Source organism: Cyanistes caeruleus, chromosome 3 (assembly GCF_971803275.1).
Source record: "Cyanistes caeruleus chromosome 3, bCyaCae1.hap1.1, whole genome shotgun sequence".
NCBI classification, from domain to species: Eukaryota; Metazoa; Chordata; class Aves; order Passeriformes; family Paridae; genus Cyanistes; species Cyanistes caeruleus.
In genome coordinates this window covers 19,389,484-19,409,632 of record NC_141703.1, presented here as the reverse complement: position 1 = coordinate 19,409,632, position 20,149 = coordinate 19,389,484, and the positions used below count along the sequence as shown (strand labels likewise).

General features: G+C 38.7%; 1 protein-coding gene and 1 long non-coding RNA gene across 5 annotated transcripts in view; one reads left to right on the top strand and one right to left on the bottom strand.

Annotated features, from left to right (window-relative positions):
- ARHGAP6 (Rho GTPase activating protein 6) overlaps positions 1-20,149 on the bottom strand; it is a 318,428-nt gene that overhangs the window by 118,365 nt on the left and 179,914 nt on the right. The window contains exon 1 of one of the 4 annotated variants that reach the window (XM_086880103.1): positions 7,509-7,586. The exons of the other annotated variants lie outside the window; for them this stretch is intronic. The gene's annotated coding sequence lies outside the window, so the exon portion shown is untranslated. Of the gene's footprint in view, positions 1-7,508; positions 7,587-20,149 lie in introns of those variants that run through there. 4 annotated transcript variants of the gene reach the window in all.
- LOC147653996 (uncharacterized) lies at positions 13,080-17,892 on the top strand. The gene is made up of 3 exons (XR_015284210.1): positions 13,080-15,046; positions 15,172-15,400; positions 15,901-17,892. It is a non-coding gene; the product is annotated as an uncharacterized LOC147653996 (long non-coding RNA).

The window sequence follows — 20,149 nt, the reverse complement described above, 5'->3', positions numbered from 1 at the left end:
TAAATTAGCCATTAGAAATTAAGTACTGTCGAGAGACTAATGTTTGTTTATTATCTTCTCCTCACCAAGTTTTGATACTGTCAATATGAAGACAGTTCTGCAGTCAGAACTGATGAAGTTACCAAGCTGCTAAAGACTGAGTTACCATAGCTTGGATCTGCTCAATACTTCTCCTGTCATAGCCAGCACACTCTTTAACTGCTCCTTTCCCAGGCTGCCAGCATGTGTACTAAATTTTTCATTTGTATTAAATTTTTTATTTGTCCAGTAGCTAAACAGTCAACACAACATACTATACAGAAGGCAAAAGAGATTGAACTTGAAAACACAGGTGCAACTAGAAGAAGAGAAAGTGAGCCTAAATTTAACAGGTTTTGTGCTGTGCCTAATTTTCTCCTTCCCCCCTTCCTTAACTCCACAGTATGCATCTGCTCTAACTTGTTTCCCAAGGAACACCACCAAAGTCATGGTCAACCTCTAGCCTTAATTTCCCACAGAATGCATACAAGTCCTTAAACCCAAAAGTATCACAAGTGGGAAACATCAATGATGGATGGAGTCCAGATCTGATGATACAAAGAACAATTAAAGGCTCAGCAATTTAACAAAATGACAGAAGCTGCCTATCCACATTAAGAAATACCTCACAATGCACACACTTCAAGGGGCATTTCCTGAAACTTTATAAATGCCTTGTTTCTTGTATTTACACTCTCTAAAGAGTTACTGTTAATGGTGCTCATAAAGCACAGCACACATAAATCAGACAAATCAAATACTGCAGCCAAAGGTGATTCCTCAGAGCCCTTAGAAGCAACCATGCTTACACTGCTCAACCAGTGATGCATTTTGCACGATTTCTTGGAAGGAAAGAAAACCAGCACAGTCAGAAAATCTCACTCTTTCTACAACACCCATTTTAAGAAAGTAAGGAAATAAGACTGTCTAGATAGAATTTTTTTTTCTTTAATACAAATATGCTAGTGTTTATTCTGTGATGTAATTCAAGCAAGAAGCAAATGAAAAAGTAACAATAGAAAATTACTTAGCTGGAATAGGAATTCTTGTTCCTCAGTAGACTATGTAACTTTATTTAAAAATTACAGCTGCCTGAGGTTTGCTCTAACAACCATAAAAAGTTCATCGTTTCTCACCCTAGTGAGTGGAAGTAATTATTTTCTGAACTGATAAGTCATTATGAACATAACTTCATATTTTTTACTGCAAATCTTAAGTATCCTAACTTTGATTGAAGGTGTCACACCACCATATTTATTTGAATTCCTACATCACATAGGGAGACTCAATACAACCCAATTTTCACAGAGCAGGCTATCAAAATAACCTGAGGTGACAAAATAGTAATAGAAATGCTGAAGGAACTGAAGCAAATCTTACCAAATCAATAAAATCCTACACCAGACTTCCAACCTATCCCACAAGCACCAAACTTGCTCAATAAGCTGGAATTCATAATTTAAATCATAGCCTGAAGAAAAAGAATTGTACATATGGTTATCAGACTAAAAGAGAAACAAGAAAAAAAGAATTTTGGCCCATCCATCATGATTCTGATCAGTTTTTTATTCAGCCAAGCACAACACCTAAGCACCCCCAACACTATTGCTACACTTTTGCTCCTAGTTACCAGAGAAATTGCAATTTGGCACCTAATTCATAGCCTGTAACAAATAACTTTTTCTGTTTCAGAGATGAAAATTCTGTGAGGAGTATTCCTCATTTTGCCAGCTGGTGGGTTACACTGCAGCAAGTCAGACATGGTGATGTCTTCTTCCAGGCAGACCTGAGCTTCATTCACAGCAAGCCCCCTCCCAGGACAGAGAGCACTCCAAAGCCTGAGAGAGGCCACTCATAATGAGGAGTTTACACTCAGAATCGGGCACCTCTGGTAATTCAGCATCAAAACAAAACAAAACAAAACGAGTCATTGAAGTGTTTCTGTTCCTGTAGCAGGAATGGCAGGAATGAAGATAAATAGTGGTCATGTGCATGGTTCCTTGCATTTCTAGGTCTTCATGTTGGTATTTCACTAAAGGTTTTGTATTTTTTCAGTCAGGTTGGAGAGTTCCCAAAGCACTGCTTCTAAAATGCATGAATTGGCTTCCCTGGAAATAGCACTCAGCTGGAAAGGAACATGAGTTATAAAAGTAAAAATTACACTCGGGAATAAGAGAAAGAAATCCTCTGCATTTACATTTTAAATTTATGAAGCACTTTGCTATAGTAAAAAATTCACGTAGCATAAAATGTTGGGGGGCAGACTGAAGAAAAGGCAATTTTGATAGCCTGGTTTTTCTTTAATTGCATGTTTCTACCATCTTCCCTACATTTTGGCAATTTCTTCCCCATCATCCACACCTTTAATCCATACTCTACTGTCCACATCAGCTTACAGAATCAGAAGCTCTCTGGGCACCCTGATACTGCATTACCCTGCAGATACAGAGCAGTTCAGTCTTCCATACAGTCACACTGGAATGGTGGAAGATGTGTTATCCAAAAGCCTAGACATTTCCAGAAAAAAAAACTTTGCCAACAGCCAGTCATCATCCCATTTTCATCAGAAAGATGAGCTAATTAGAAAATGAGCACATTTTTGCAACTTCTTTAAAACATCATCTCAGGAGCTCCTTGAGTTTTCATGACAAATAAAATACCTTCCTGGTTTTTTTCCAAGACCTTTAAATCTCCTCTTGCCTTCAGGTAGCTTTTCCTACAGCCAAGACCATAACATTTCCTTACATTGCTACTGATGCTCTGAGTGCAGCATTTGCCCTGGAAATATAATAGAAACTCACAGATTATATTATCTAAACTAAGTACTATTTCCCTTCCCAATCATTTGGAAACTATCCCAAATAAAGCCTAATACACAGTTCATGCCCACTTAGGACTACATTAACAGCAGCAGATTTTCATGTAAGTAAATGCATCATAATTCTATGCTGTCACAGCTTTTGGTTGATGGACACTTGGAAATTTACAGTAAACACTGTGAAGTGCAGTGAAGTTTCTATGTTTTTAAACCCAACCCACAATTACATAAAATCTGAATTTCACATTTTATTCTGCCTCTTAAAGCAAGGTTTGAGCCCTCAGAGTTGTGCAGACAAGTTTGGAAACAATGTTTAGAAAACAAAAATCAAAAGGGTCACCGAATACCTATTTTTTAAAATATAGAGATATATTTTTCAAATCATCTCATGATTTCTTAATGCTCCAGATTGGACAGTTTGGCTGCAAAGGAATTTCACAAAGTTTAAAAGAGGTATGGCAAGCTATGAGAAAGATGTAAATACATGCATAGCTTTCTCTCTGTCAAAGAATGATTTGCAGATCTCCTTAATAAAAAGGCAGCTGGAAAGCAAAACACTTTAAAGGATTAACTGTAGAATTAATTTACTGTTGGTTTGGTCATTTGTGAATTTTACAGGTATGCTCCCATAACAGAGAGAGGAACCAAATTAAGAAATTCTGATATTTATAAGGCTCCAATAGGAGAGCAGTTCTAGTGTACTACATCTGGAAATTAATATTTATATAGTGAGTAAGTTTTGTTACGAAAATTAAACTTTGCAAAACTCTAAGCATAGATTGTGTATTTTTTAAAAATACAAGCAGAAATACACATCACTGCAGTATTGATAATTTTAAAAGCCCCAACATCCACAAGAAATTACACACTTCATTACCAGACTGTGGTCAATATATAAGTGCAAACATATCCTTACTCACACCTCACTAAACAAGGCACATCCATTCAGGATATTGCACAACAGTGCAATAGTGACAGTTACCTTCACAGAATTCAGACTGTTTTTACTAAGATGAAAAAAAAAGTACATGAAACCTAGATTATGTCAGTGCTTTATAGAGCATTACAAAAAGCAACAAAGAAGAGAAGCAGAAAGAGTTAAATCCCATCTCTCTCTGGTTCTGCAACCCTTTATATGCTAAGCACTGCTGACTGCATTTCAGATCACTCTGCCATGTTGCAGATTCATTAAATGGCAACCTGTGAACTGCAGTCTGGTGTAACTGCATGGGAACAAAACACATCCTAAACTCTTGCTGCCAAACCCCCAAGCACACAAGCACATACACATACATGAAATAAGTAACCATGTGATATTCTCTGAAGGAGATATCATTTCAACGCTGAGCATGGTAGTCCACAGTCCACTGAAAATTTTGCTTAGTTGAATGTATATCCAACTGTTAAATGTTATGATCTGAGATGATGAGTGACTTCTCTTTGAGCAACATGTCTTACAGAAATATGGTTCTCAACTTCTTTGAAAACCATGGTCAGGTTAACTCATTCCTGAAAAAAAAAGCACCTAAAAGTGCTGTAGATAAAACACCTAAAAGTGACTGTAGAAAACTTGTACTAAATATAGAAGCCATGTGAAGAATTTCACCACATAAAACATACATTTTAATAAAGACACACTTTAATGAGATGGTGTGTCACCTTCTTCCAATCTCCCCTCTATTCCATAAGATTCTACTTCTTCCTCTCAGAAACAAAAAAACTAAAACAGTCTGGAAAAAAACCCTCAAATTATTTGCAAAGTAAGCACCAAAGAATTGTTTTGGATTGACACGAGTATCGCATTTCTTTCTGACATTCTATAGTCTACTGTATTTAATCACAATCAATATTTAAATTGCCTAACTTTGACACACATCAAGGTAACATGTCATGGCTCTGACATTATACTCAGTGTAGGCAGTTTCCACTTCCTAGGATAACAACTCAGTCAGATGTAATACTAAGTAAGATTTTAAGACAGCAGATGGCATCACTTAGTTATTTTTAATTGTTGCACACTGACCATTTACTGTGTATCATAATCCATTTTCGATTATGATAATCCATAATCCAGGAAGTAAACCAGGATGAAAACAGACCTGGCTTTCAGAGGGACTACAAAACCAGATCTACTATTCCATCTTCCATTTATAATTTCTTTCCCAGTGTTCCTTGTATAATATCTATATTTTAGGGTGGTGGAAAAGAAGGCAGAAAGATGTATGACGATATGCAGATTTGAAAAGGTAAACTTTGAAAACAAAGGTATCTGTACACAGGTTCAAACTGCCAGGAAAAAAGGGAATTCAGAGATGGCAATGTACCAAGTAATTTTTCTGAACCCTCTTCAGAATAAGAGAAACATCTTCTACTCAGGGTATTTAGAAAGTTCCTGTCACAGTACTTAGAAGGTGTTACAGTCACAGTGTGTGATCAAGGAGGTGCATTTTTCCATGTACTGTGGGGTACCTGACCTTCCAACGCCACCAGGGAACAGTCAGCTGGACCACCCTCATCAGGGTCGTGGCAAGACTTGTAAATTCAAGGATGGCAGCCCATGGCGCAGAGGTGGCCCCATGCTGGCTGACTCCTGGTAAGGCCATTGGAATCGGTCTCTCCTGAGCCACAAACTATTCCAGAGTACAACACAGGGTCCCTTGAAACCCTGCATGGAAGAGATGCATGGGAAATGGGGAATAAACCATAATGAACAGAGAAGGGAAAACATAAGGTCAGAGTACAGGAGAAACACTCTCCTCATCACCCACACATACACAGCTCTGCTTTTCTTTACCCACTCCTAACATTTTCTCTGGTCTTACCTTTTTAAAAATCTTTTTAGAGACCCATGCTGCACGTACTGTCTGAATTTAGAGACTGCAGTCTTATAGAATATTGAGCAATTCTCTGCAGGGTTCCCAGGAGTATCCTCACTTGCTGGGTAAGTGCAAATGCCCACCAGAATTCACGCTGAGTATTTAAGTGTGCATTTCAGAGCAGCCAAGAGCTTGACCTGAGCATCTTCTGTTGGTAGTAATAGATTTTTAATGAATAATGAGTCAAGAAACCTGTCAGGGCAAAGGAACTTGCGTGGAAGCTATAGATTTCTTCAGAAAAGAAAAAAATACTGCAGAAAATACTGAAAACAAATGTTAAAAGTAACGAAGGCATTATAAAATCTTTTCATTTTCTGTCTTCATAAAGCTGTGTTTTCTCCCCCAGTGTTCAGACCAGCATTGCAATACCAAAGCATTCATCCTTTTTACTCTAAGCCTAGGGCAGAAATAAGCCTTTTTAGCCACTCAGAGCATGTCATTATACTTTTGGAAAGCAATCAGAGCTGCAAAAGCTGTGAGGAACAGAGGAGAAAGAATGGAAAGTATCAATCTCTGACACAATTACCCGAATATTTTTATTTTTTTTATGGAATTCACTTTTTAAGGTGTTGATAGTGCATGTATTAGACAAAATTTCTTTTCCCCATGGGTTCTTTTCCAACCTGATAGCAATACAAATTGAATTTTACTGCAGAATGCAGAATCCATAACAGAATGAATTAAATTTATATATCCAACAATAACGTGAATCCAAACTAACAGCACTATTACTAATGTCACAATAATTGGCATTGATACTCACTGTAGCCATATGCTTTCTGCTGAGTCAGTTTTGAAATACCAAAGTCCAAAAGGTAGCAGACAGAAGAGAGAAGAATAATTTCCTAGAGGTCACCAAATAGTCAGTAATGTTATTTGTAGGAAACATCACAACCATAACAACAGGAATTATCTGATACACTTGTCTACAGTAGCAGTGGTTTGCCTCAAGTGATCTTGTCCTATCCTATGGTAGAACTGCAGCTCCACAAAACACGATTTGGACAGAAAATCCACAAGACACGAGCTCAAGAGTGAGCTTGAGCTGACATTCTCTTCTGACACATTTGTCCTCAGTGTCAGAAGTGAAATTTCCAAATTTTAGCTGAAGCATACTCACTTGAATATCAGACCCTATTTTGACATTACTTATAGGTCTAAAATTACATATAGAGGTCTCGCAGGGCTGTCTAACCCAAAAGCAAGTCAACTGCCTACACCCTGTTGCAATAAGCAGCTATTAACTTGGTAAAATACCACTGAGGACTTCCAGTACATTTATTTACTTAGGCATTTACAAATATCTGGCCTCTAGATACAGGTGGAGCCCTTTAAAATTCCTCAATGTGGAAGCCATTCTGTCCTGTTTGATAAATTTTGTGGTACTGAATCTGACAATCAACCTATGTATTGCATTCTCTATGCAGAGGGACACGTACAGAAACAGACTAAAAGCATTTTCTAAAACCACAGAGCAAGTTCTGTAGACATACTTACATTATTTTACAGTCAGCTACAGAGAGCTTTTGAGCCAATTTGTGTTAATGAAGCATTATATTCTCCCCAGGAGAATTTATTTATTTACTTTCTGACATGAATTAGCAGATCTCCAGAGCTCCAAAAATTCCTACCATGAACCCTTGAAGGACTCAGGTCATGATTTGCCTTCCTACACCAACAGAATAACTTCCTTCCCAAATCCTCCTTCCCATTTTTTCTACACTAGTCTTCCCACCTAAATTCTGAATTTAAATAAGCATTAAGATTGCTTGCTAAGTGCATAACAGTCTACTTACGCCTTTATCCCAATCCCAGCTGTCCTAGTTGGTTTGCAGACACCTGTGCAGCGAATGCCAAAGGGACTGGCTATCTCCTCAGTTCCTTTAACAGTGTAATTCTGAAAATGTGAAAAATTATCTCTTCCTTTCTGTCTTCTACAGTGCTTTTGAACTGGTGGTGGGAGGAGCAGAAAGTCTCCCTATCTTGCAATGTGAGAAAAAGCGAAAATTCTCATCAGAAGTGACTCACCAACATTAATCATATATACACCAGATTGAAAGGCACTCAGAACATGAAGTCTGAATCCCAGACTCAGTTAAGCAAATGAGAAGCAAATTTCTCAGCACTATCATATTCTTTTAACTGCTGTATCTGTACAGTTTTGCACAATGAAGCTGATGAATATAAATTTATTGTTTCTAGCACTGAACTTTTATAGAGAAGTGCTGCTGAATCTTTAGGAAGAACAAGCAGCTGAGTAGCATGGAACTTCCTGTGTCTTGAAATTAATAAGCAGCAGTGTAAAGATTTTCACATGTAAAACATTTACATTCACATGATTTACCACCTGGTTTGTGCATTAAAATTTATATCCTTATAGCTTAACCAAACAATCAGAATCTTAAATAACCAAATTACACTGCAGTCGAGATAATTTATCTTCTGATTACTTCTCATGGGGAGTACCATGATTTTTTATTCACCAACACAGATCCAAGTTAAAAAAAAAGCTCAGAGCATACTGTTTAGATTCAAGACTACAGCTAAATACTGGGGATGAGGAGGTTGAAGACAAAGAGAAAAACAGTAAGAAAAAGCCCTACTGTCTCCAAAAGGAAGTTTGAGAATGAGAGGATCTATTTTCTTATTTAAAAAAAAACCACAATGAAGCCATGTTTGGAAATACATACATGCTACTTGAATTTACAAAGCAGAGAATTTTCCATTCACACCGTGTTTGCCATACTGCTCTACATTCTTCATAAACTGGCTTTTTGCCCTTCTAGTATTCTTAACTCTATATAATACTAACTATCCAGATCTCACAGCACTATAACCCAGAATTACATATGAACAATATTCTATTAGACACAAAAAAACCCCCAACAGTTTGATTACAAAAAGTAAACTACAGTACTCCTATTTCTCAGGGAAGTATTCCAATGCCCAGAACTAGATTACAGTCTGTCACGGTCTTGTAAATTCAGGATAAATCAAGTGCCATTCTAACATTACCTTGGCATAAAAGAAATCAAGGCTTCACTGCAATATAGTGCTTGAGCTACTGCCAGGTTAATAATTTATATTGGCATTCAATTACACTGCATTTTCGGAAGCTAAGACACAGCTTTAGCACAAGCACAGCTGCTCTGAGCAAGAGACTTCTGTTCAAATCAACACTTACCTGACAAATAGGTTTAATATGTAGCAATGTGTGACAGACAAAACCAGGCAAGGATGGAAATTTAGCTCCTCGCTGATTGCTAGAGGATATTTAACACAAACATTATAACTACCACTGCAAATAATAACAATAACATAAATCCTGCCTATGTCTGGCAAACTTAAGAACAAAATGGACAGATTTTCTTATGGGTAGATGTATTTAAAAGAGTCCTGGTTAAAAACTGGGTTCTGATATACTTCAGACATTTATATTCCCCTAGAGAAAATGCTAGCATGACTTCAGAGCTTCAGTCTGTTCGAGCTCCTCACACAAGAGAAGACCTTGCTGCTTTGGACAGATCACGTCTTGCTTCTGGTATTCCCTCTCCCAAATCCTGACAGGGAGCAAGACCCCCAGGATGAGCACAGTGATAATCTCACTCTCTGTGACATGGGAGTATGACTTTTTGTATAAATACGCTGCTTCAGACTCACAACCACTCACTTTGAGAAGCTTTTTGAGGCAGGTTGATGCTGTGTCCTCATCCTTTGAAAAAAAATCAGTGACTTGATTTTGTCATCCAAAATCTGAGATACCCTGGAACACTACTCACTTCTGAGACACTTGGGTCTGCTTGTGCATCACTCAAGAAAACAAAAATCTAGAAATTAGAATCCTAAACTGCCCATGATGCCACATTTAAAGGGGTCCCTAGCAATGTCAGTAAACTAAGTTAGCAGTGAGAAGAGTTGAATGGGACTAGGCAGGGTGGAATGGGTACAGAAGCAATACCATCTCTCTCTGTGATGAATACACAGGAAGACAACTTTGCCCTAAAGGAAGCTCCCATCAATCTTTCAGTACATGTTAGCTGGACCAGGACCACACTCATTTGTTCTGCTTTCACACCTTGTTTATGCAAGTTTTTCTAATGTCTTAACTGGCAAAAATGCTGGACACAAGGAAAACCTTTTTTGAAACAGAACTGAGCTAAGTTTCACTACTTCTCATGGGGTTCCTGAAGGTTTTATCTTACAGATTCAGTCACTACTTTGTAAAGCAAGAAAGACAGAGACATTCTAATTTTTAGTGGATAGGCTTTTTCACAGTATTTTGACACGTTTGAAAAAAATGCGCTCTGTAGAAAGGGTTAAGAGACATCCTAAGATGCAAATGTCCCTGAAGAATAACTCCATGTCCCCTGGGTAAAGGTTTTATGTAGTAAGTAAAAAGAAAGACTGGTGATAAAGTGATCCAAATTGCTACTGATGGTCCCAATGCCATGTTATTGTAGTCTGATGTGCAAAAGCATGCAAGATCTTGAAAAGTCATATTAATAATGTACAAAAGTTCAGTCTAAGGACTATAACTTTAGCTGTTACGTAAGATCCTATGAAGAAAAAAATCAGAAGAAGGCAAGCCTTTCTTTCTTGGTAGATTTTGAGAACATTAAAAACGACTGCTTGATTTTACTTTAAAAATTAACATCTCTAGTCTCTTTTGTGCAGTGTTAGAAGTAAGTGGGAATAATACCTCACATCATTTGAGAGCTGTGACTAGTAAGAACAAATCAACCATGATCAGTTTGCAATCTACATTTATAAAAACATATACAGCATATTGAATCCAGAGCAGCACAGAAATCCCTATTTCTGTGAAGTACCCAGCTTTCAACGATCACTCCAATTTACAGGCGAGAAAACCAAAACAAAAGGTTGGTGCCACATGCCTAACAGGGACTGTACAAGGGTGCTTAAATTTAGACCAGGGAAACTGCCCAGGTTTCCACAGCCATTCTGGCATAACCAGTAAAATGCCAGTCTGCTCTCCACACCTCAGCCCCACCACACCACACTGAGGTCCACACAGCAGTGCCTGAAAAGGCAGAAAGTACAGGAGGTGGTCTCCCAGAGGTACATCTTAAAGGCCACATGCTTACAGGACAAAGAGACAACCAGTTTTCATTCAAAAACATGAAAATAGGCTATTCTGTAAAAAAAAGAGCTACATGGCTAGAACACTATGTAGATACGGGAATATATTTCTGAAAAAAACTAAGAACAAAAACAAAGAAAAGGGTGAAGGAAAACAAAAAATCAAACCCAAAAATCAGACATGACCACCAGGGAAAAAAAACAAAAAAACAAACCAACATAAATCAACCTGAGCAAATATAAATCAAGAGATTCCTGATTTTAGGCTATCTTCTAACCTAGTGGCTTGTAACTCTTCCAAGAAACTGGCATTGGAACCTCCCTCCAGGCCATGCTAGAGAACAGAGAACCCACATTTCCTGGGTCCTGTGCAGCCCTGTCTGGCACGCTGTCAGGTTTGTGACAGGGCACCTGCTTCATCCTGTCCATGGCACAGGGAGCTTAGGGACACCCAAGGCTGTAGCTTCCCCTCCAGAAGAAGACAAGCATTTCAAAAGTCTGTTACAACTCTGCAGTTTGACATTTCCCTCCCTATTTTAATTTAGCCCCAAGGAAATGGTTTAAGGTCAGCACAAACCATTTGTAGAGGCAGGAATAGAAGTCCACCACCAGTCTCAGAGGTGGACCACACCCTGCTGCTCACTGCCCAAGTATGAGTGCATCCCTCAAGATCCAGGGCTTAATCCCTTCTCCTCTCCAGATGCTTTACAGCAACTGTTCTCAGACAGGCTGGAACGCAGTGTGAAGAGTGCCAAACTTCAAGTACATTTCTCTGCTCTTAAGACTCTGATTCCTCTTTCTTGTCTGTTTAGAAACATACTGAAGTAACATACACCATAAATAAAACAAATGTCTTTGGAAAAGGCTTCAGCAAGATGCTCAGAAAGTCTTCTGCAGTCTGTCATTCAGTCTGTTTCCTTCTCCAGTTTAACCTGACATGTTGGCTTGTTATTAATCTGTGTGATGCTTCAGATATTTTCAGTATGTCTTACTGAGATAAATTTTCCTCCCATTTAGACTAAATGTGAGTTTTCATCCATATTATCTGAATTTTTTTCATGTATCAGAGAACAAATTCTAAACTAAGTTCTCCACTGATATGGAGAAAATAAAAAGGGCCTGATCTAAATATGGAAAATTAGAAATTGTCAGGCTATCTAAAAAGAAAACTCTCATGAAATTTGAGTCTCTGAGGCAAGGAGAAGGTTTTATCTTCTACACTTCTAATTAATTTCTAACCCTGTTAACTATACCCAAATACACATTTGCCTTTGTTTCCACCTAATGATATAAGAGTCCCAGAAAATTATATTGCTAAATAGGAAAAATGACCAGTCCTGATGGTGATATAACAAGAAAGGAACAAAAGAAGGATCATGAAAAACTGTTTAAATACCCAAAGGGAACAATTCATGGGAAGTTAATGAGTAGCCAATATGGGACTGAGCAGGAAATCAACAGTGTCAGAAACCTATGGAAGAAAAGCAGCAAATGTAAATAAGGAGAACACAGAATAAAACAGGATGTTCAACAGGAAAAAAAAAATCAGGGCTTTAGAAAATGAGAATTGAAATGAATTTCAATTGAATTGAAATCCAGTCAGATGCAGGAAGGTGAGAAAGAATAAAAGGCCAAAAGAGTCACAAATAATTTCAAAAAACAAGGCACTATTAAAAAAAAATATGTGATATACAAATTTTGGCAGCCTGTCAAATTTTAATTACCTTTTCAATTACTAATTATGTCTTCTAATTGACTGAGAAGACAGAATTTCAAGAGTTAAAATGCTACCTCTTTTTCCACCTCTATGATCTCCTCATCTCAGTGGAGTACCAAATCCCTTCAATGACAAGAGGGCATTTTCTACAAGACAACCTCTGCCCCTCAGAAAGGGGCAGAGGTTTACTACAAGAAACCCTGTGTAAAGGTCTATACTAAAAGAAGAACAAGGCAGAATTTTCAGTTTCATCAGTGGAATAAGATTTTATACCACTTTGTGACAATAAACCTGAGAAAGCAACGTACCTAAAATGGAAATCAGATTTAATCTTTTTTTGGTAGCTTTAATTGGAATAATTACTTCTCCAACCTTTTGAGCATCAAAGGGAGCACAGCTGAGGAGCATCAGCATGGACACGACACACAGCAGGGGTACCTGCACGTGATCACCCCAAGTTACACGTATACTCATCTGAAACATCTTCATTTCTTCCTGACTGTTCTCCAGACTGGCTTCCTTTTAATCAAAGGACAGACATAAAGATACTGTTGGGTCTAAAGCCAGTGTTATCACCCCCAGGTCACCTTCTATCCCTCGCAGCACTGGGACACAGGGAGGGCAGGGAGCAGATTCAGCCCTTTCCCCTGCAGTCTGGAAAGGAGCAGCAGTGCTCCGTGCAGGACAAAGCTGTCACAGTTAGTGCTGGAACTAATGCCTGGACAGAGTGCAAATAAAGACACCTGGAGCTTTGCTCCTGCTCCTTCAGGGATAGTACACACAACATGTTGGTATTTACAAACTACTGAGAAAAGGCAAATTGCACTCCTTTCACTTATGGTGGCTTTCAACTACACATGTTAAATCTTGAAATTATATAAATTAAGATGCTTTGGCCATGGGAACACAAATGCATTTTTGTACTATTGCTTTTCCTAAAATTAGTTTAACAGGCAATTTATTCATTTAAGATAGAGCTTTAAGTCTTTTTGCTCAAATTCAATGGGAACACTTATGCAATGCATCTCAAAATGAAATTAATGGGCATTAAAATCTGGCATTTGTATAGACAGTAATGCTTACTCTGGAGCCACCTGGGAAGATATCCTGTATCTCTTATTTTCATTTTAGTATTTAAGATTAATTCTTTCAATAGTTGTTAATGCTTAATTAAGAAAGATGACAGCAGGAGTAATCTCTCTTAGAGAATCCAATACAAATATAAATGCCATTTCAGAACACCTGTTGTTACAGATTAGGTAGAATTAATATTTTGTTGAAAATGGAAAAAAACTGAATTAAACTGATACTGTACATCTAGGGAACCCTGGTAAAGTAAAAACTGCTCACAGCTCTGTGAGAACAGAGTTTTCTGTATATTGCAGAACTGCATAAAATACAGAGCAAACGAACATTAATCACTATACTCTAAAATAAGCTAAGTCTGAAAGAGAACATCCATGGACTTCTGTGCTCATGGTCACTAAAAGGCAAGGAGAAATATTACAGAACAAAACTGGGTCTGAATTTGTAGAGAAAAAAAATGTCCAGAGTATCTGAAATTTTGCTGGAAATGAAAGAAAAGTTCAAAGGAAAGCAAACTTCCATTTTTGCAGTGGAGAAGGCAGCAATGAGAAAATTAATCTTGTGCATTAATCTTAGCATTCCTCACAAGTGACTCAGGCCTGCAGAAGAAAACATTCCCACTCTCGGGTTAGAAAACGTTATGTTTCCCACACAGAAGGGAGGAAAAAAGCCTGAGCAAGGCTGGTTTTACTACGTTCACCCTGATTAATTTGCTTGCAGACCCTTCTGCCGTTCAGAGTTTCAAGTTGTTAAGGAAAACATTTGCCATTTACCAAAAAAAAAAAAAAAGTTTAATTCGTCCTCATGTGTAGAATAAGCTTGAGTCAGAGCATTTCTAAACAATTATTTGTAAATTATTATAACAGTCCTTGGTAAAAGCATATTAGAACTACATCAGCAGCAAAACAGAAGATAGGCTAATAAACTCTGTGGCAATGTTTACACATTTAAGAGTTATAAATACATACTTTACATGGTGACAAGCATAATAGAGAGGCCAATAAGCGAGGAAGAGTGGGAAACACCCTTGGTGAGAGGGAAAAGCAAGAGAGGTCAGAAAGCCACCAGCAGCACCTGAACCTCCACCATTTATGTTGGCTGAGCCAAACGTCTCCTTTGAAAAGCAAAATCCCAGCTCTGGTGGGAGCACTGACCCCACACAGCTCTCATGTGCCTCTATAAAAGCCAATGCTGTTACCAACAGGGAAAATAATAGGTGTGCAAAAAGAGCAGGCAGTTCTGTTGCCTCACTCTGAAACCCCCCGTGCTTGCTCCTGCTGGGCAGAATAAGATTAAGGGCAGGTACAGCCGGGCGCTTCCACAACCAGCAGTGCGCTGAGCGGGCGGCTCCTGAACCCAGCCCTACGGAGGAGCAGGTGTGCAGGTGGGCAGCAGCAGGTGTGCAGGTGGGCAGCAGCAGATGATGTGCAGGTGTGCAGCAGCAGCAGATGATGTGCAGATGTGCAGCAGCAGGTGTGCAGGTGTGCAGCAGCAGCAGATGATGTGCAGATGTGCAGCAGCAAGTGTGCAGGTGGGCAGCAGCAGCAGATGTGCAGGTGGGCAGCAGCAGCAGATGTGCAGGTGGGCAGCAGCAGATGATGTGCAGATGTGCAGCAGCAGGTGTGCAGCACCAGCAGATGATGTGCAGATGTGCAGCAGCAAGTGTGCAGCAGCAGCAGATGATGTGCAGATGTGCAGCAGCAGGTGTGCAGCAGCAGCAGATGATGTGCAGGTGTGCAGCAGCAGATGATGTGCAGATGTGCAGCAGCAGCAGATGATGTGCAGGTGGGCAGCAGCAGATGATGTGCAGATGTGCAGCAGCAAGTGTGCAGCAGCAGCAGATGATGTGCAGATGTGCAGCAGCAGGTGTGCAGCAGCAGCAGATGATGTGCAGATGTGCAGCAGCAGGCGTGCAGCAGCAGGTGTGCAGCACCAGCAGATGATGTGCAGATGTGCAGCAGCAAGTGTGCAGCAGCAGCAGATGATGTGCAGATGTGCAGCAGCAGGTGTGCAGCAGCAGCAGATGATGTGCAGGTGTGCAGCAGCAGATGATGTGCAGATGTGCAGCAGCAGCAGATGATGTGCAGGTGGGCAGCAGCAGATGATGTGCAGATGTGCAGCAGCAAGTGTGCAGCAGCAGCAGATGATGTGCAGATGTGCAGCAGCAGGTGTGCAGCAGCAGCAGATGATGTGCAGATGTGCAGCAGCAGGCGTGCAGCAGCAGGTGTGCAGCAGCAGCAGATGATGTTCAGGTGTGCAGCAGCAGATGATGTGCAGATGTGCAGCAGTAGCAGATGATGTGCAGATGTGCAGCAGCAGGTGTGCAGCAGCAGGTGTGCAGCAGCAGCAGACGTGCAGGTGTGTCCCAGGGCCCCAGAGCAGGAGTGAGCACACTCAGCAGCCCTGAACCTGCTCCCCCTCCTCGGGACACGAGAGCCCCCAAGGAACTGCAGCAGCTGCAAGGGGGAGCAGAACAGTCACACCCCATCCTGCAGGACTCAAGGCACACTGCGGTGGGTTTGAAGGAAGGATGGGCAGGACACAGCTGAGAACTGAAAACTGATTTACTGTCTTCATAAAACATATGGGACAGCAAGGTAGGAGACTCAAAAATGCCTCCTGTAGAACCCAGTAAAAACCACCAAAGCTTAACCAATTGCAAAACAAGAAGGAATCAATTAAACTATACAGAACACTATACAGATTGTTATTTATTAATCTTAAAATTATTTCCAAACAGTTACTCAGCTAAGCTTCTTTCGTATTAGTGTGACATGGAAGTTTAATTTTGAATTATTCTTCTCTATTGTTATTTATACAAGTGGGAACCATTTACAATTTAAAAACAATTTTTTACTGTGCCCCCAAAAGAAAATTATCAGTTTGGATCAAATATTTTTTCCATACCAGCTTAGGTCTTTCAGTAATTGCCTTTTCACAATACAATATTTGAAAAAGAACTGAGATTATTGAAAAGAATTGTATTGGCAAGGAAGGAAGACAAATTATTAAGGACAAATATTTCAAGTTTTTAAAGGCAAGTCCTCCTATTATGAATTCTATTTCCAACTTCCTGCAACTTTATTATATTCTACTGGACAGAAATGTTTAGAAAGATATAAAAGATGATTTAAATATTTTCCCTCTCTCTCTCTCTCTATTTCTTGCATGTTAGCAAGAAGTTGCTCCACAGCTCAGCTGAAAATTTGTAATAAAAACACAGGGGTAAAATAACATTTGAAGAATGCCAGCATAAAATATGCAATTCTTTTCTTTTTCAAAGGAACTCAGGGAGTTTTTCAACTTGTCAGACAATGGTAAGTGATGTAAGACAAAAGGATGAAATGAAAGTTATTAACAGATTTTTCCATCTTTCTTCTGCATCTCACTGTGGTTTACAATACCCTTCATTTTGTGGTGTTAGAGGAGTTTTCTTTTTGGTTGCTGTTGAGTTTGGCACAGACAAAGACAAAGTATCTCCAAGCCATGACCTATTAGAAACTTCTGTGCAAGAAAGTAAAATAAAAGCTTATTACTAGCTAGGTGTTCATTTTAATCTGTCAACAGGTTACAACAAAAAGAAGATGAAAGTATGAGAGCACAAAGAATTATTACATTTGACTGCAGTTGAAAAATGAGAAAACTGAGTTTTCAAGGTGATTTTAAAAATTAATACTTTTACAAAATGTGTATATTGCAGGCTTTGTATTACAAATGTGAAAACAAGACTATGGCAGTTCTGTCAAGACAGAATACAACACCAAAAGATTGCACTTGTGTTCTTATAAAAAGTTATGAAATTCAACACCTTCTTTCCCCTCCTGTCACCAGGTTCTTAACAATTTCACCAAAAAGGAGCACCAAGTAAACATTCACACATACTCATTTTTTCATCCATTCACCACCCACTAATTATTGTAATCTCCATATATGTTAATATATCTGTATGTATGTATGTTAAATATGAATGTTTATTTACTTGTTATAAGCACCTTTCATACATATACAGACATTGATGTGAACTTGGGGAAGGATTATGGAAAAAACTTCATAAAGAAATCTAATTTCATCAATATCTGACACCTTCATAAAAGACTTCACTGGAAAGATACAAGCCAGCACTAGATTTTAAACCTAGTTAACCTTAACCCAACAGGGCAGAAAGTGGAGATTTTTGTTTCATTTCGAGTGACTGCTGTTCTAATGCTTCAGAGCATCTCAATCATTTTAGAAAGGCATCTCTCACAGGCAGCATCTACAAAAAGAGGAATAAATCCAGCTGTTGATCCCTAATAAATGAAATAAGAACAATTATCAGACGGACGTTCTCAGAATCAATAGAAAGATAGGGAAACTTAAACCACTGAGAAATGAAACAACATCCCACAAAGAAGTCAGTAAAAGAAAAGGATACCAAATTAGATTGGCCCTGGGGTGGGAGATTCCACTTCAAAGTCAAGCATACCAAGTTAGGACAACTATAATTTAAGATTTGTTATAATGCCATTATTCTCTAGTAAAAAAAAAAAAAAAAGTTCTGAGATTTCTTTGACCCTGATTTTACATAATGAATTAGAAAGCTTAGAATGGCAAATGTTAGAGAAACAATCTTTATATAGGTCCAGATCTTAAAATGCAAACTTTTTAGAAGAGCTCTTCAGGCATATTTCAAGCTGTCAGTTTGGTTAGTAAGATACTGAAAGCTTAAGAGTAGAAACAGTCTGCTGAAGTCAGTGTCCACACGCACTGAATTCTGTCATGCAGGATTGTCTCTTTAATGCTGATGCTCCAGAACTGCCCAGGAGACTGCTTTCATGGTAGAAAGAGATTGAAAACATAACCCACTTCCTTTAGCACTGAAGCCAGCCATTACTCACTTCTTTCATTCAATAAAGATTGACTTCTTGATCTAAAAATTTCCTGGTCACCTAGGATAACATGACCTATTTGCTCCACTGCTTATTATTATTAGGGATCTTTCTCAGGAGTCATTTGACCTGCCTCTTACTGATATTGCCCCATTCCCTATAATATTTGTCTTCTAATCCATCTCATCTGCCTGGATGAGCTCTGCAATCTCCTTTCCCCATTTCCTTCTCTTAAGAGTTCTTGACTCTCTTCAGTGTATCTTCCTCTCCACTTGTTTCTACATCCATACTATATCCCAGAAATGCCTTAACAGAAAAGACAATTATTTTGAAAATCATACGAATCCCACTGCTACGCTGCCTCCTCTACTTCCACTCTTCTTACTCAAACAAAATCCATCAGCAGTTGTCTGATTTTGTGGCTATTGACTGACATTGAACTGACTTTGTTCCTTGCATGGAACAAGGCAGGTGATGCAGCACTGCCACTGGGTGAATGCTGTGGTAAGATCACAGCAGAGAACACTGTGCTCACATGGCAGCTCCACAAGGACTGTGAGCTACCTCACCCCTCCGTGACAAAGGAACAAGCCACTTTTCCTGCACCACTGACTGACAGTGATACCTTTGTAGTGGGCAGAAAATGCGTCACACAGATATGCAACAAACTAACATTTATCCTGATGTAACTTCCTCACATTTCCAAAATGTAAGTCGTTCAGGAGAGCTCGCCAGCTTTAATAATAAATAAAATAAAATTTAATAAAATAATTTTCTATACTTCTCTCGCCATCACACAAGGTACCTTCACAGTATGCATATTGTTCCACTAATAGCTGCTTCACATAGTCAAAGAAATGTAAAGGAATGCTACTGCAATTAACAACAGACCCTTTTATGTTACATGTAAGGGAAAATGCATTAGAACATATCCATATGATAAAAAAATAATCTATTTGAGATAGTCCATCAAACCCCTGTAAAACACTTGGTTTCAGTTATTTATTTTAAGCTTGCACAAATGCTTTGGGTTTTTTTAATTAAGGAGACTAAAAATGCAATATTCTTATATAATAAAGAATGCAACAGAACTTCATTGTAGGTATACTTCAGAGCAACTACAAATGTTTAATTGTTTTTTTCCTAGGATTCTTCCCTACCTTGACATTTCAAAAGTTGTACACCGTGTCAGCAAAAATAATGCACTGATGGGAATACCCTGACAGAAGAGAAGAAATTTGCCACTGCCAAATTTTAAGCAATTTTCTTAAAAAAAAAAAAAAAAGCAGCACTACAAGACCTCAAAGACCATTTAACCACAAAACTATAATTTAATTTATTTTCTAATTTGTATCTTCATATCGCTAACTAGTTTCTGTTTCTTTCACTTAAGAAAGTACTAGACAACTGGGCAAATATATGTCAATAAAACAAACTTTAAAAAGGTCTCCAGATGTTCAACCCTGCAAAGGTCTGAGCACCTGAAAGGTGAGAGGTTCCCCAGATGCTTAATGCTTAACAAGAACTTTCTGTATCTCTCAAGACCAAGCCTAAAAGAGCTTTTTATTTCTTGGTGCCAACCCATTTAACATAAATTTATCTCTTTCATGATGTGTTTTCTGGGAAATGTGAGCAGTGTCCCATCTTTAAATAAACCTTTACCTTT